Raw genomic sequence first — 17699 nt, 5'->3', positions numbered from 1 at the left:
ATTGTATGTTCATGCCTCCTTTGTCAAATATTAATTGAACATAGTGATTTGGGTCTATTTATGGGTTCTCTATTATATAACATTGGTCTATATGTCTGTTCTTGTGCCAGTACCAGGCAGTTTTGAGAACAGTGGCTTTGTAATACAGCTTGAAATCTGGTATTGAAATCCCACATACTTTGTTCTTCTTTCTCAGGATTGCTGTGGCTATTCAGGCTCTTTTTTATTCCAGATGAATTTTTGGACATTACATTCTAGGTCTGTGAAATATATCGTTGGTATTTTAATGGGAAGTGCATTGAACCTATAGATTGCTTTAGGAAGTATGGACATTTTGATGATGTTGATTCTACCAATCCATGAACATGGCATGTTCTTCCATCTCTGTTTATGCCTTCCTCTATCTCTTTTTTCAGTTTCGTGTAGTTTTCTGCATATATTGTAGGTCTTTTACCTCCTTAGTTAAGTTTATTCTTAGGTATGTTAATTTTTTTTTGGTGTGATGGTAAATGGGATTGCTTTTTAGTCTCTCTTTCAGTAAGTTCATTATTTGTGTATAGAAATCCCATAGATTTCTTAGCATTAATTTTGTATCCTGCTACATTGCTGAATTCATTTATTAAGTCTAATAATTTTTTGATGTAGTCTTTAGGGTTTTCTATGTACTGTATCATGTCATCTGTGAATAAGGACAGTTTTACTTCTTTTCCAATTTGGATGCCTTTTATTTCTTCTTCTTGTCTGATCTCTATGGCTAGTACTTCCAGTACTATGTCAAACAGGAGTGATGAGAGTGGGCATCCCTGTCTTGTTCCTGTTCTTAGAGGAAATAGTTTTAGTTTTTGCCCATTGAGTATGATGTTGGCTTTTATTAAGTTGAGGTATGATCCTTCTATTTCCACCTTGCTGAGAGTTTTTATCAAGAAAGGGTGTTAGATTTTTGTCAAATGCTTTTTCTGCATTAACTATGTGATTTTTATTTCTCAATTTGTTTATGTGATGTATCACATTTATTGATTTGCAAATAATGTACCATCCTTGCATCCCTGGGATAAATCCTACTTGGTCATGGTGTATGATCTTTCTGATGTATTCTGAATCTGATTTGCTAGAATTTTGTTGAGGATTTTGGCATCTATCTTCATGAGAGATATTGGCCTGTAGTTCTCTTTCATTGTGTTGTCTTTATCAGGTTTTGGTATTAGGGTGATGCTGGCTTCATAGAAGGAGCTTGGAAGTGTTCCTTCCTCTTGAACTTTTGGAAATAGTCTGAGGAGGATAGGTTTTAGTTCTTACTTGAATGTTTGGTAAAACTCCCCTGTGAAGCCATCTGGCCCCAGGCTTTTGTTTACTGGAAGCTTTTTGATGACTGCTTCAATTTCTTCCATAGTTATCGGCCCATTGAGATTTTTAGAATCTTCCTGATTGAGTTTTGAAAGGTTGTATTTTTCTAGGAATGTGTCCATTTCCTCCAGGTTATCTAGTTTGTTACAATAGAGTTGTTTATAGTAGTTTTTAATAATCCTTTTTATTTATGTGGGTTCTGTTGTTATTTCTCCTATTTCATTTCTGATTTTGTTCATTTGGTTCCTTTCTCTTTGCTTCTTGGTGAGCTTGGCTAGAGGTTCATCAATCTTGTTTAACATTTTTTTTAAAAAAAAACAGCTCTTGGTTTTATTAATCTTTTCTATTATTATTTTTTTTGTCTCTATGTCATTCATTTCTGCACTGATCTTTATTATTTCCTTCCTACTGTGGGCTGTTCTTGTTGCTCTCTTTCTAATTCTTTGAGTTGTTGAGTTATATGATTTATTACCATTTTTTTCTCTTATTTTTTGAGGTAGGCCTGTAGAGCTATAAACTTTCCTCTGAGGACTACTTTCATTGTGTCCCATTGCATTGTGTTGTCTTGTTTGTATTGTCATTAGTCTCCAGGCCTAATGTTTTTAATTTCTTCTTTGATCTCATTGATAACCCAATCATTGTTTAATAGCATGCTTTTTAGCTTTCTTGTGTTTGAATTTTTGGGAATGTTTTTACTGTATTTTATTTCTAATATTATGCCATTATGGTTTGAAAAAATGCTTGATATGATTTCAATCTTTTTGAATTTGGGGAGACTTTGCTTGTGACCCAATATGTAGAATATTTTTGAATATGTCCCATGTGCACTTGAGAAGAATGTATATTCTGTGGTTTTTGGGTGAAATGCTCTGAAAATGTCTTTGAAGATGTCAATTAGGTGCATCTAATCTAGTGAGTCATTTAGAATTGCTGTTTCTTTGCTGATTTTTTTGTCTAGAGGATTTATCCAGTGAAGTCTGTAGTGTATTAAAGTCCTGGCTGCAAATTGTCTCACCAGCTGCGTCTCCTTCACTAATTCGGGCTGAATTCCACTTCTTTCAGCCACTCACTCTATTTTCTCTGGAATAAGGCTCAGGACACATTTGTCTATTCTGTCGCCATTTTGTCTTTCTCCATATTACCCTTATTATGTAGGATTTTTAAATTCCAAAATAGAGATTTATTTATTAATAATTATTTAGTCTTTGCATAAAAGTCACCAATTGTTCCTCATAGGGTTTTTAGCATCCATGAATTCTTTTGGGATCTCTCTATTTACCCCAACAATTTCAAAATACAGCTCTTGTTAGTGCCATTCACAAAAGTGAAGACCGGGAGGTGATTCCTTGGATCTCAGCATCAGGAGAGATTGTGGTCTCCCTTTTGAGAGAACATACATGATAGGTAGTTTCTTAGGTGATTTAGGCTGTCCCTGAAGGAAATACTTATGCAGAAGAATGCAAATTCAGCCATCTGTGGTGAGTTACTCATACCTGATAGCTTTAAAATGACGTCCCCTTGGGCAAGGTTATCAAAGGTTTGCTGGTTGTTTTCAACTATAAAAAACTGTCTGGAAAAAGACAGTAGGAAAGAGTGGGGTCTATACTGACAGCACTGTGAGGATGGGCTGTTGCAACCACAGGAGCACACAGCAGTTTGTTTTTAAAAAAAATCTGGTATAATTTCAAATCAGACTCCTTGTGGTCCTTAGACCACCTGAAACATCACTGCACCAGATCCTCATTTTTAAAATGAGGTGTATGACAGGGCTCCCCCAGGGTCAAGCACCACCACCACATGGGGGGTAGGGTAGGGTGGGAGAGACAGAAAACCCTAGGACTTGACTTATAAGCAACATTAATTTATTTTTATTACACTAAAATGAAGGCCATGGGTCTATGCTGCCGTGAAATTAAAGGTGATTCGGAAGTAGGGTGGTTATTTATTGCTTTCTTAGGATAAACCCCCAAAATGACTTTTCAGAAACCAGGGCTGTCCCCAGAACCCCCAGCCAGACTCTGGGCCACTCTGGGGGATGCAGGCCAAGGTAGCTTCCAGCTTGCTTCACAGTGATTCTGGCTTGTCTGTTTCTGGGAGTGCTGGCCACCATCCTGCTTACACCTTGTAGTTGAGCTCAGCATTCATCATGGTGTACATGTCATAGATGATGTCGATATTACCCGTGTGGTTGATCAGAACAGGCGGACCTTCTCCAGGCACTCTTCCTCTGTCACGTTCTGGCTCTTAGAAAGTGCTTTCAGGAAGTCGGACTTGTAGGGCGTGAAGTACAGTGCTGCTTGGAAGATCTTCTGCATGATCCAGCCATGGTACTTCTTGAGAGTCATCTTGTAGGCCTTGGTGGTGTTGATGTGGATGAGGTTGGGGTGGCTCTCATCCCGCTCCCTGTAACAGATGCTCTACAGAAAGACCTAGGTGAAACAGAGGCCCCTTTTTCAGCCACATCAGTGCTAGTGTGGCTCCCACTCTGAGCCACTTTGCTTCATACATTTCTGTCTCCGCCTCCAGGATGTTCTGCAGGGTATGGAACTTGGTTGGGTTAGTGTACACAGCTTTGATTTTTGTTATGTTATCACTTATGTCTGCTTTGATGGGCATAAACATTGGGAACCCAAGCCAATTGAAGAAGGGCAGCAGGTAGGACACTGCCTTCAGTAAGGGTCTCCATCTGCTTGTCCATGGGCAGCGGCTTCAGCAGATGCTTGGGCAGCAGCGTCATTTCCGGGTCTATGCCAGCAGTGATGCCCCAGGTGGTGCCACGGGCATCCATGCCCCCCCCCTTCTACCACCGTTAGTGCCAGGGCTGTCCCAACCCTAGCATCAGGGCCATCACTGCTGCCCACCACGGACTCCACAGACACTGACGTCGTCACTAGCCCTTTCCTTATTTTTAAAAGAGTGCACTGAACATGCCCGGCCCCCAGCCAGGGCTAGAGGCCACCGGGTGATTTGAAGGTCGGCCATGCCCCCAATCCAGGAGGGGGTCCCCTCATGGTGATTGGTTGTCCATCTGGTTGTGAGGCCCTAGGCTAGTATTACTATAGATTATTCTCTCTTCTACATCAGCCCAGTAAGAATTACCATGATGTTTGTCATACTAATTATAATTATTATCCATTCTTACCCATAGATTTTTCTAAAACCTTTTCTTGTTTTTATTTGTATAATTCCTTCTTCCCTCTGAGCCTACTGTTGATGAATGTTTCTGTTGTCATTATTATTATGGTTGTCACTGATATTATTTGCTCTTCTCCATGAGTTCTCCTAAGATTACACTCCTCACCTTTTCTCCACCTTATGACTTCTCCAGGCCACACCACTGGAGGGAGCAGCAGAGCTGACACACCATTACTTGTGCATCTTTCCAGACCTGCCCTACTTGCTTTTAACAGTAGTGAATGAGTTAAAAAGGCAGAAGTGAAATTATTTCCTCTCTATGCTTTCCATACTAACCATCCTTGCCCTCCTTGCCAGGTTCATAGTGTCTCTTACAGTTTGGGGATCTGCTTCCTTTCCTTTTTTTTTTTTAATTTGTATAATTCCTTCTTCCCTCTGAGCCTACTGTTGATGAATGTTTCATTTTCCCAGAAAGTAAAAGAGGGTCTAGAAGTAAAGAAAAAGTGAAAGAATTTATTGGATCTGGATGGAATCTATAAACACATTTTCAGAAATTCACAGGCCCAGGAGGTATAAGCTAATGAGAGCAACTTCTTTATCCTGAGCTCTTACACTGAGACAAGCACTTTAAGTCCTATGGCACTCATATGAATTGGGCTCTCTTATCATTCTTCTGGTGAAGATGAGGGAACTGAGGCTGTGAGAAAGTAAGGGAGTTGTCCAAAATCACAGAGCTGATAAGGGGCAGTGCTGGCATGTGATCCCAGACTTCTCTGACTCCTGGGCCAAGAACTTTCATTTTGACATTAAATTGCAGTTTAAAGAAAAAGTAAAAAAAAAAAAAACTTGAAGTTCAGCAAGTCTGTGGTAGAGATAGCTCAAGTTTATTCCTATTCACATTTATGTGATTATTATGTTATAATTTTCTTTAATATTTTTCTTTCAAAGTATTGTGATTTTGAAGTCTTCAAATTTTGTTTGACTTTAGTATCTTTTAAACCTCACTAGTTGTTTTCTAACAGGGTCCTTGCTGAAAAGCACTCAGGAACCACAGACCTCCCTAGCTGGTCTTCCCTTTGTAGATTCTCTAATATATGCCCAGTGCATAAAGAGAAAATGTTCCTTTAAAGTTGATTCTTTTAATGTTTCAAAATAGTCAGTAGTGTAATAACGTTGATACTATTAGCAGGTCTCAAAGTGGCCTTTTTCCATGTTGTCCCAATGATTGTCAGGTCTGGCGCCAGAAAGAATTGCTGCCTAGGGAGGATTCTTTCCTAGAACTTTTTTGAGACCTGCTACCATCTACTCTACTCTTTGTTCCTCTTTGAGCCTGGCCTCGTTTGGCTGTTCTCCCTCTGGTATGCCCCTAGCTGAAGTGCCAGCCAAGCCTTTGCCCTTCACACACCCCACCCGCAAACCGATATGCTTTTTCTCTTTGCTTGGCTGCCAGGGAGAGGATTTATATCAGGATTGCTCAACTAAGAAACACCCAGCTCCGTAAAATTCCAATTCTTGCTCTCTGTTCTTTTTTTGTTCTTTTGTAGTGTTGATGCTTAATCTTTATGTTGGAGAATCTTTATGGAAGAGTCTACTGTTGAAAGATTTTTCTTTACTAGTAAGTCTTAGGTCTAGTATTGTCTATATGTCTCAAATTCTTTTAATTGCCTGGGCTAGCCCACCTCTTCTGTCATTGAGCTACTATCAATAAAGATAGTGTTCACCTCTTCAATAAAATAAATAATAAAACATATTATTTTTTACATGTGTACTCTGATCAAAAAAGAGATGTTTACTACAAATGAAGTTCTCTATGGAGGTCTGAGCCAAACCACAACCTGGCTATTTCTATAGTATTTTCTAAATTATCATACAAGTAGTAGTATTATATAAAATAACCCACTAGGAAAAAGTAAGTTTCAATAGCTATAAATCTATTTCTAACCTAACCTTCCTCCCACACATATCACATTTCTGGCCCTTCAATTATGTTAATAGGCAGCAGTAGTAAAGCAAAAGTAACCATAAATCATCAACATTGAAATACTTTCTTCAAATGCTCTTAACAAAATTTTACTTTAAAAAGTGTCTTTATGCATGTGCCTATAATAGGCAGGTGGGAACCTGCATTTCAGCAATTACATAAGCCAGAGGATACATTTTGAATTCTTATGATGACTATTAGCCAAATGATTAAAGATAACTAGTTTTAGAAGAGTGTTTTTAACCTTGGATATGCACCATAATAACACAAGGAGCTTTAGAAATAATCATTTCCAAGTCCTAACTACAGATATTTTAATGTGGGAACATTCAGGTCATGGGAATTTTTTAAAGCTATTCAGGTGATTCTAGTGTGTGGCCAAGGTCTAGAATGATTAAGTTGTCATCCTCAGACCTAATAGTCTTGCTATAACAAAGTATAATCTGTATACCCACACCATCTGGGAGTTTGTTAAGAAATGCCTAAAATCAGGCCTTGCCTAGATCTACTCAACCAGCACTGCATTTTAACAGGATCCACTTGTGATTCACATGCACATTAAAGTTTGAAAAGCACTGTTCTAGAATAAGTGTGAGCTCTTATAAAGCATCTCCTGAAAAAAAAAAATTGTCACCAACCAGATCTGAAATACCATGGCTGACATGTACACATAAGGAACTGTTTGACATTGAAATTGGGACTCAAAAGAATTATTAGCCCAGAAAGGAACTCACTACAGACTGATTCATTTGCCTCTCAGCATAACCATTATGGCTTATCTCAGTTTAGGTTCTTATAAGGGAATTCCTTGAATCACATGATCTAACGCATCTAGGGGAAATAAAGAACAACATAAATTGATGAACAGAAACAGACCTGGAGACAGAGAAGCAGCGATCAGACTGTCAAAACTCAGAGGGAAGGTAGGGGAGGGTGGAGGCAAAGGGGAGAGATCAACCAAAGGACTTGTGTGCATGCATATAAGCATAACCAGTGGTCATGGACACTGGGGGGGGGGGGAGAAGGGAGGCATACGTGGGAAGGGGTTTGGAATGGGAATGAGGGGATGAGGACAATTATGTGATACCATAATCAATAAAGAAAATTTTTTAAAAATTAACATCATCAACCAATCTGCCCATTGACATTCTGGGCTTTCTAAAATATGGCATATAAACCTGACAAACTCAATTGCAGAGGGCCTCTACATCAGTCTAAAAATGATGAATTCTCCCATTTCAGAAAAATGATAAAAAGTGGTAGACAAGTTAGAGTCTAGCATTATTTCTTTCTGGTCTGTATTATAAGCTTGGATACCACCCTTGGTAGTATTCAAAGAGTTGTGGATAAGGAAAGAGATGTCAAAAGATTAAATAAGACAACAATTTCCCCTCACCCACAAAAGCAAGGAGAATCTAAAAATGTCAGTCTTTTGAGCTTGACTTTGATCCCCAGCACACTTCCAGAATGGATTATGAAGAAGATGATTTATCACCCCTTGGAAAGGGACTTACTAATGACTAGGAACCGGCATGGGTTCATTAAGAGCAAGTCATGCCAGACTAAGCTTATTTCCTTTTGGATGGAACTTTCAAGAGGATACTGCAAAAAATCATTTATTTGAGCTTCAGCTAGGATCTTGACAAACACTTCTATGATGTCTTTTCAGACATTATGAAGAAACAAGATAGGCTGATAGTATGGATAGTTGAAAGTTCAACTCATGAAATGATCATCAAAATGTATACATTTAATAAATTATTGTAAACCCAGCAAGACATATGCTCTAATACTTTGATAAAGACAAAAATGAGACATTGATCAAATTTGGGAGTAAGACTAAGCTCAGAGAGATATCTGTAAAAATTGTATAACAGAAAATAATAATCCTTTTTGTTGTCATCCTCAGGCCTTATATAGGCATGATGCTTTTTCTTTTTTTTTAAGTTATAGATGACATTTATTAAAGCTGGGGACAGTGAAACAAGGAAAGGCTGGGGAAATGAGCCTAGGCTGGTCTGGTTTGGCTCACTAAAAAGTCAGAGAAAAGGGGACTTTGAGGAAAGGTTCAGGGGATTGTATGGGACAAACTGCCACTGCCCATTGCTGCCCTTGCCGCAAACCTTGTGAGGTCCCTAGAGTTTAGGAGATGCATGTCTATGGGGAAAGAAGAGGTGGAGGGGGGAATTTCAAGCATGCTCCTGGGAGGGAGAGTGCACACTGGGACCTTGGGTATGAGGGGTTTTAAAGGCTAGGTGTTTAAGGGAGGTCTGTGGGGAGAATCTCAATAGAATTTTCATCAGTTTTATGCTGAAATATCTCAATGAGGTTTCTTCTCTTCATTTGTCCTTAGATGTTGGCAAATGGCACTAATTGAATTTCTGCTATAAGTCTCCCTGAGCAGGGTGATTTAAGCTATTTACCCCTTGTTGGGAAGAAGTGCAAACCATTTATCCTTATGATTTTCTAGGTGGTGAAAAATGTTTGAATATCTGTCTGTTTCCCTATTTCACTTGTTCTGGCTTACTGGCCTGCTTCACACACACACCCAAGATACTTCCAAACCTACAGTTTTTAGGGGTGATGGAAGATGATGGTATGTCTCTACTAATTGATTCCTATATAGGGTATGGAAGTCTCTCCCTACCTGACTTAAAGGAAATAAGGTAATGGAATTGGAGACTAATTCCAGAGCAACTTTACACATATTGTTTCATTTTTTTACAGAGAAGAAAGGAGAGTTAGAAACATCAATGAGAGAGAAACATAGATCAGCTGCCTCCTGCACACCCCCTGGATAATTAGCATAGTTATGATCACCATTTCATATATACTGAGTGGCCAGATTATTCTGATCTCAGAATGCATAATAATCTGGCCACTCAGTGTATATCCTATATAATAGAAGGCTAATATGCAAATTGTCCCCTCTTCAACTAGCAGGCACACCAACCAAATGCCATGTCCCCTCCCCTGGCCAGGCTGGCCGGACTCCACCTATGTACGAATTCATGTACCAGGCCTCTAATATCCTATCTAATAAAAGAGTAATGTGCAAATTAACTATCAATCTGCCATACCCACAAGCAATGCCCACCAGCCAATCAAGGGCAAATATACAAATAAACCCAACCAAGATGGCTAGGGGCATAGAGAGCAGGAGGGAGGCTTGGGTTTTCCAGGAAATGGAGAAAGCCAAGCTTTCTGCCTGCCCTTGCCAGCCCAGGCCTCCACTCAAGGCTACAAAGTTTCTTTCTTTCTTTCTTTCTTTCTTTCTTTCTTTCTTTCTTTCTTTCTTTCTTTCTTTCTTTCTTTCTTCCTTTCTTTCTTTCTTTCTTTCTTTTTTTAAAAAAATATTTTACTGATTTTTTTACAGAGAGGAAAGGAGAGTTAGAAACATCAATGAGAGAGAAACATAGATCAGCTGCCTCCTGCACACCCCCTACTGGGAATGTGCCCCTAAGCAAGGTGCATGCCCTTGACAGGAATCAAGCCTGGGACCTTTCAGGCCACAGGGTGACACTCTATCCACTGAGCCAAACCAGTTTTCGCTACAAAGTTTCAATGATAGAAGATACATAAATCCAAGCAGAAATGGCGGCAGCTACAGAGCTGGAAAGAGCTTAACTTCTCTCTGCTTCAGTTTTCCTACCCATAAGATGGGGAAAATGGTACTACTGCCTCAGAAGGATCATGTTATGTACTACTTTTTATAATCAGGGCAAAAACATGTAGCTGCCCATACAACAGTAAGATGCTTTTCATCTATATGAAAAGTATGGTCCCTGGTGCATGTAGCATCCCTGATTGCTAGAGCGATGTCTGACTGCTGGTTTAGGCCTGTAAACCAGCAATCAGATACACCCCCGTGGGGTCCCGGATTGTGAGAGGGTGTAGGCTGGGCTGAGAACTCCCCCCCCACACACACACACACACTGGCCCCATGCACGAATTACATGCACCAGGCCTCTAGTTTCATTATATTAACTCCCTTTTTAGGGGAAAGTTGAAAAAATTGATCTATAGCAGAATAGAATGGCTTAGAGTTCTGGGAGGTAAGGGGAGCGATCAAGACTAAGTTTGAGGACATGAACAAATTTTCTTTCTTAAAGAAATACTTCCTTCTTAAACTGACCCATTGATAAAGAAGGGGAATGGAAAAGAAGGGAGAAGCATGACTGGATTTCAACAGGAAGGCCACATATTTAGAATTTGGCAGTGAACACCAAGTTAGACTTCTGATGCACCTCTTTCCCTAAAGAGTGCAACGCCAGGACCTCAGAATAGACTGAGACAGCATACTTAGTGGTTATAGATCCAAATTCTTTGTAGCCAGACTGCCTGGGTACAAAGCTTATCTCTTAAACTTGTTGGCTGTCTCACCTAAATCTTTATGGGGCTCCATTTTCATCTTTGTAAGAAATATGAATAATGATAATACTTACCTCATAGACTTATTGTAATGATGAAGATGCTTAACATGTAAAACTCTAGAATAGAGCCTAAATATTACTAAGTTAACATGAGTGTCAGTACCATAAAATAAATTAAAAAGTAGGGTACAAAGGTAGTCAATTTAGTAAATATTTATTGCACACCTCCCATTTCCAGATACTGTGCTATCCAAGGTTCAATATGGGAGAATTTGGCTTTTGAGTCAGGCAAAATTGGATTCCAATACCAACTTTACCCTTGGCTCTGAGCTAGGTGGCCTTGAGCATGTTATCTAACCTCTCTGAGCCTCTGTTTCTTCATGTGTTAAAAGGTAATAACAATAACATGAGGCCATAAAGGATTGTTGTTTGGAGTAATTGAAGTAGTACCTATATATGTGGCTTAAGGAATGGGGCTCACTAAGTGCTAATATATTAGTTCTTTAACCTGGAGCCTATACAATGAAATTAATGTCAAATCAAGTCTTAGATAAATTTCAAAATAACACATCAGAAGAAGGGATTTAATTGCCAAGAGCTTGTGTGCAAAAGAGTTTTGGTTGACCACAAGTTCCCTAAAACCCAACAGTGTGAACTTGCTACCTAAGGGCTAGTGTAATTTTAGGTGGTATTAAGATAAATAGTGAGTTGAGATCTCAGAAAGTGATCATTTTACTCTAATCTGTGTTGATCAGATAACTTCTGACATATAGGCCTTCATTTTGCTTACATGTTTCTGAATGGACAATGACAAATTCATTGACAAACTTTCCAGAAATGTGACTTGGGTTGGGAGGCACTGGAAAACCTTTCCTTGAGGACGAGCTTAAAATAACTTGGGAGAGAATCACTAAGGCAATATTTGAAACAGTTCTTTCTCCTAACGAAAATGTTTACAGAACACATCCCACATCCAATCTGTCAACAAATCCTGTTGGCTTTTTTCTCAGATTTTATTAATAATCCAACCATTTCTTATCACCTCTCTGCTACTGTGATGACCTAACTCACCCTCTTTTGCCTGATTATTGCAATAGTCTCCTAACAGATCTCTCTGCTTCCACTCTTGCTGCTTAGTCTATCAATTATATAGAATACTGGATGGTCCTATTTAAATGTTAATCTAATCATGTCACTCCAGAGGCTTCCTACATAGTATAAGTCATTCAGAGTATAAGTCAAAATCCTTACAAAGACTTAAGAATGTATTGGCTGGCCTGGCTCCCATTTCCTCTCTGACTCTCTTGCTTACACTTCTCCAGTCACTGTAGTCTAGTCACAGTTCCTCAAAGCAGCCAGGCATTCTCCTGTTTTAGGGCTGTTGCATTTGCTTTTCTCTCTTATTAGAACCTACTTTGCCTACATATTTGCCTAGCTTGTTTCTTCATGTTCTTCATCATCATGAGTCAAATGTTATCTTCTCAGTGAGGTATTCTAAAGTCTCCATTTTTAAATTGCAACAATTTTTCCACAAAACTCATACTGTTGTATTCCTTGCTCTGCTTTATTTTTCACCACATCACTTATCATTGTTTCATATTCTATATAACTAGAGGCCTGGTGCATGAAATTTGTGTACTGTGAGAGAGGTCCCTCAGCCCGGCCTGCACCCTCTCACAGTCTAGGACCCCTTGTTCCTTACCACCTGCCTGTTGGCTGCTCCTTATTGCTCGGATCCCTGCTCCTTAGTTCTGCTGCTGGGACAGGAGATGCTCCTGCCACCGCCGTTCCACTCACTAGCTGTGAGTCCAGCTTCTGGCTGAGCAGTGCTTCCTCTGTGCACTGACCACCAGGGGGAAGCTCCTGAATTGTGTGTCTGCCTCCTGGTGGTCAGTGTGCATCATAGTAACCAGTTGTTCTGGTTGTTCTGCCTTAACCTGTTAACCGGGGAGTTCCCTTTTTAATTACGCAACGTACAAAGGGCGCATACTCTTTCACTAGGACATGTCAGTACGTCACACCCAGTGGACGTGATTTTATATTATTATTTTTTTAATTTATACTTAATTAAAATAAATGAAATATATATTTTTTTCGTTTATTTATATATAAAGCAAAAAGGAAAATACAAAATTACAAATAGAAAAGAATTCCAACAAAAAAATGGAATCATCGAATTAAAAAATTATAAATTTTATAAACAATTATAAAGATTACAAAAATATATATTTCTTATTTCTATACACAATAAAAAATATAAAAAAGTTAACAATTATAGAACAATAAACAAAAGCACACAAATAAAATAGAAATATTGAGTTTAAAAAATTGAAATATAGATGTAAAAATTCAAAACTCAACTTCCGTGTGATATATTTTAAAATAATTGTTGATACATATCTGGACACCAGTATGTAGATTCTTTCCTAACACCTTTTTTGTAGCAAACTCGGCATTTCCAGGATTTAGTTTTTCCTATATCGCTTTTATTTGTTCTGGAAAATGCCTTTCAACTAAGCGTGATGGTTTAGATGTAGAGCTGCTTGTTGATGTCTTTGGGTGGGTTTTCACTATGTTGTTATCTACCAATTTCTCTACACACTCTATCAAAAAGTGTAATTGATCTAAATGACCTTTATCTTTTTTGTATATAATATATGCATTGAAGCAGCACATATCAATTAATGGTAGAAAAAATTTTTTATAAAATTTTTTTTACCCTATTACGGGCAGCGGTGTAAGCCACCATAACTCCATCTCCCAAATCTACGCTGCCCATATTCTTGTTATAATCCAGGACAACATTCGGTTTTTCTTGCCTTCTTCCTCTCTTTTCAATCATTGTCTTTTCGTCATTATGAATAGAACTGAGCATCAATACGTCTTTTTTATCCTTCCATTTTAAAACCATAAGTTTGTCTTTGATTCTTACTATATGTTCATTTTTCTGTAATTTTTTTGTTTTTATTTGACTGGGGATTCCGACTCTGTTTATCCTCATTGTTCCAACAATGTCTGTATTGTTTTGACCCAAGAGTTCAGCCAAATGAATTGACGTATAGAAATTATCTAAGTAAATCCTATACCCTTTATTCAGTAAGTCATGTGCTAACTCCAAAACAATTCTTGTTGATTGTTTTTCTTGTGGGTAGTTCGAACCATAATTTGTGTCCTTGCCTGTGTATAAAATTATATTTTGTACGTATCCAAATTGGCTTTCACTCAAAATAAACAACTTCATTCCAAATCTAGCTCTTTTTGTAGATATATATTGTTTCCAAAATAAATTCCCTTTCCGTAATAAAAGAGATTCATCTACGCATATTTCTTGTTCACATACATAAAAACTTTTAAGCTTTTCTGACAAATTATTGATGATTGGATCAATTTTATATGTTTTTCTATTATATAAAGGTTGGAGATATAAAAAATATAAGTAAATAATATATTATACGAAAATAGGTAGGTAAGTGTAAGTACGTACCCGTCACTGCTCACCCAGAACACGTCCACCACTCTCAATAGCGAAATTATACTGATTCCCTCCGTGTCTTAAATTCATGTCGAGACATGTATGGATGACTAATACCTTTGTTGTTCGGAAATATATGTCCCGCCCGTTTCAGGGAGCAACATATATTTCAAGGACGTATTCATAAGTCCTACCCATACCCGATATTGTTTACGTTTGACGTATTTATACGTCCTGCTCGGTTAACAGGTTAACGGTCCCTTGGGCTTTTATTATATAGACTAGAGGCCCACTGCACAAATTTGTGCATGGGTGGGATCTGGCAGGCCCAAATCCAATCTAGGCAGATCGGGGTGGGCTGGGCCTGTTGGGAGGAGGAGATGGTGAGAGGTTGGCCAGTTAGTCCACTCTAATTGGGGCCCAATCAGGGTAGGGCTGGCTGGGGGAAGGGGCCACAGGCGATTGACTGGTGGGCCCTGCCTCCAATTGGGGTTGGGAGGCTGATTGGGGGTGGTGCTGGCCATGGAGAGGGGCTTTGGGTGGTGGACTGGCTGACCCTGCCCCCGAATGGCGTGGAGGGTGCCAATTGGGGTCCAGCAGCCTTGTGGAGGGGCCATAGGTGGTTGGCCGGCTGGCCCTGCCCCTGATCGGGGTTAGAGGGCCAATCTGGGATGGGACCGGGCAGGGGGAGAGGCTGCAGGAGATTGGCAAGCTGGCCCCATCTCCTATTGTGGTAGAGGGGAAATCAGGGATGGGGCCAGCCAGGGGAGGGGCTGTGGACTGATCAGTGTGGTGGGGCCCCATACAGGGTGGAGTCAGCTATGGGAAGGGACTTCAGGAGGTTGAATGGCCCCTCCCCCTACTAAGGTAGGGGGGGTGATTAGGGTCAGGGTTGGACAAGGGGAGGGGCTGCGGGCCTATCATGTTGGGATGGGTTAACGAGGGTGGGGCTGGTCAAGGGGAAGGAAGGGGACATTTGGCTGGCCCTTCTCCTGATCAGGGTAGGAAAGTCCAATCAGGGACAGGCTGTCAGTGGGGAGGGGCCACAAGGTTGGCTGGCTGGCCCCACCCCCTGATTGGCTGGTTCGCTGGCCATAGTGGGTGTCATAGCGACTGCTTGTTACAGTCATAATGACCATTATGGTCACTGGCTTTTTATATGTATAGACTAGTGGCCTGGTGCACAAAATTTGTACACAGGGGTGGGAAGGGGTGTCCCTCAGCCCAGCTTGCACCCTCTCCAATCTGGGACCCCTTGAAGGATGTCCTACTGCAGGTTTACAGGGATGGAGCCTATACTGGCAGTTGGATATCCCTCTTGCAATCTGGTACTGCTGGCTCCTAACTGCTCACGTACCTACCTTTCTGCCTGATTTCCCCTAACCACTCTACCTGCTGGCCTGCTCTCCCCAAACTGCCTCCTGCCACCAGCCTGCTTGCCCCCAGCCTGATCACCCCCAACTGCCCCCTGTGCCAATGTGCTTGCCCCAAACTGCCCCCGTGCCAGTGCCAGCCTGCTCATCCCCGACTGCCCTCCTGCTGGCCTGCTCATCCCCACCTTCCCTCCCAACTGCCCCCCCCCATGCTGACTTGCCCACTCCAAACTGCGCCCCCCCCCTGCTATCCTGATCACTTCTAACTGATCCCCCACTGATGTCCTGCTCACCCCCAACTGGCCCCCCTGCTGGTCTGCTTACCCCCAACAACACCACCCCCCACCAGCCTGATCACCCACAACTGCTCTCCCCTCTTGGCCTCTAACTCTCTCTACCTCAACCCTGCCACCATGGCTTTGTCCAAAAGAACGTCCAGAAGATCTCCTGGAAGGTCTCCCAGTCTAATTAGCATATTACCCTTTTATTAGTATAGATAGAGGCCTGATGCACAGGAGGGGGCCAGCTGGTTTTCCCTGAAGGGTGTCCCAGATCAGGGTGGGGGTTCCCAGGTATCTGGGATTTATTTATCTTCTATAATTGAAACTTTGTAGCCTTGAGCAGAGGCCAGGTCCAGCCAGGAAGCTTAGCTTCCTCCGACACTGAGGGCAATCCAAGTCTTCTGCTTGCTCTAGCTCCATGGTCACCTCCATCTTTGTTGGGTTAATTTGCATACTTGTTCCTGATTGGCTGGTGGGTGTGGCTGGTGGGTGTAGTGGAGGTATTATCAATTTGTATATTTCTCTTTTATTAGTGTAAACTAGTGACCTGGTGCACAGATTTGTGTACATTGAAAGGAAATTAATTAGGTGGCTGGTGGGGCAGGACTGGGTGAGATGGTCCCTCCCAGCTGGCCACACCTGGGATGGTGTTGTGGTTCGAAAGGCATCTTCGGAGTGAGTGGGGTCCCTCCAGCAGGTGAGGTCCCTTAGCTTGGCTTTTGGGGATTGGGCCAAAACTGGCTCTCTAACATCCCCCAAGGGGTCCTGGAGTGTGAGAGGTCACTCTATGAAGTTGCTGTCATACAGGGTGTGGGATGCAAATGCAAGTGTACAGTAAACCAGATTTGGGTACGACAGTATCCCAGCAACAACATAACCCATGGCCGAAGGTAGAATCACGTAGCCCTGCCAGGAATCAGGCTCCTTCCTCTCTGGATTTGGGGTGCGTTATCAGAGAACCGCTGCTGCTAAGTCACTGCAGCTCTGCAACTCCTGCATTGAGCGTCTGTCCCCTAGTAGCCAGTGTGTGTCATAGCTACCAGTCAGATAGACACTTAGCATATTAGCTATATATATATATATATATATATATATATATATAATAACAGGTATATAAATTATATGAAAGAGCTGTACTGGTTGAATATGGCAGGAGTTTGGTAGGAATGAACTCTGTCTTCTCTGAAATCTGGATAATTAAAAGTTAACTACATAAAGATAGATTTGCAAGAGAATTTTGGCCCAATTCTGGAAGAACCATTGAGTGAGATATTCTGGACTCAGGGAGGACAACTCATATTTTCCAAATATTGTAGGACTATTCTGTGTAAGAAGTAGATTTTATCTAGGTTGCAGCTTGAATCATAACTAGAGCCAGTGAGTATGAAAGGAATACAAACTGATAAATATGGGACCAGTCAAACAATTAGAAATTCTCAGGTTGTCTCATAAAGTGATGAGCTCCTATATCTAGAGGTGTACAGAAAGAGGCAATGTACCTCTTTATCAGCTCTGCTGTAAATGAGATTCTGTAATGGATTGTGGATTGGGCCATGCCACCTAGACAATCTGTAGCTCTGAGAAGTTGGGGCCAAAGATGTGTGAGCTTAAGGATCAGGTGGAATTAACAATTTAAAAAAAATAAAACTGAGGAGAGCATCTTTGGCCTTTGTTCCTAGAGTCCCGGAACCAAATCTCCTCTCAAAGGTCCATTCTACCCTAATTGACATTCCATTTCCC

General features: G+C 40.8%; 1 pseudogene across 1 annotated transcript; it reads right to left on the bottom strand.

Annotated features, from left to right (window-relative positions):
• Window positions 1-3459: 3459 nt before the first annotated feature.
• LOC311614925 (glycolipid transfer protein-like) lies at window positions 3460-4081 on the bottom strand (annotated as a pseudogene). Its single transcript has one exon. The product of its transcript is annotated as a glycolipid transfer protein-like (transcript).
• Between the last annotated feature and the right edge of the window lie 13618 nt (window positions 4082-17699).

The sequence above is a fragment of the Pipistrellus hanaki genome (assembly GCF_964339955.1).
Source record: "Pipistrellus hanaki genome assembly, chromosome: X".
Classification (NCBI taxonomy): Eukaryota; Metazoa; Chordata; class Mammalia; order Chiroptera; family Vespertilionidae; genus Pipistrellus; species Pipistrellus hanaki.
The sequence above is the reverse complement of the archived record's forward strand: the minus strand, read 5'-3'. Positions and strand labels throughout refer to the sequence as shown.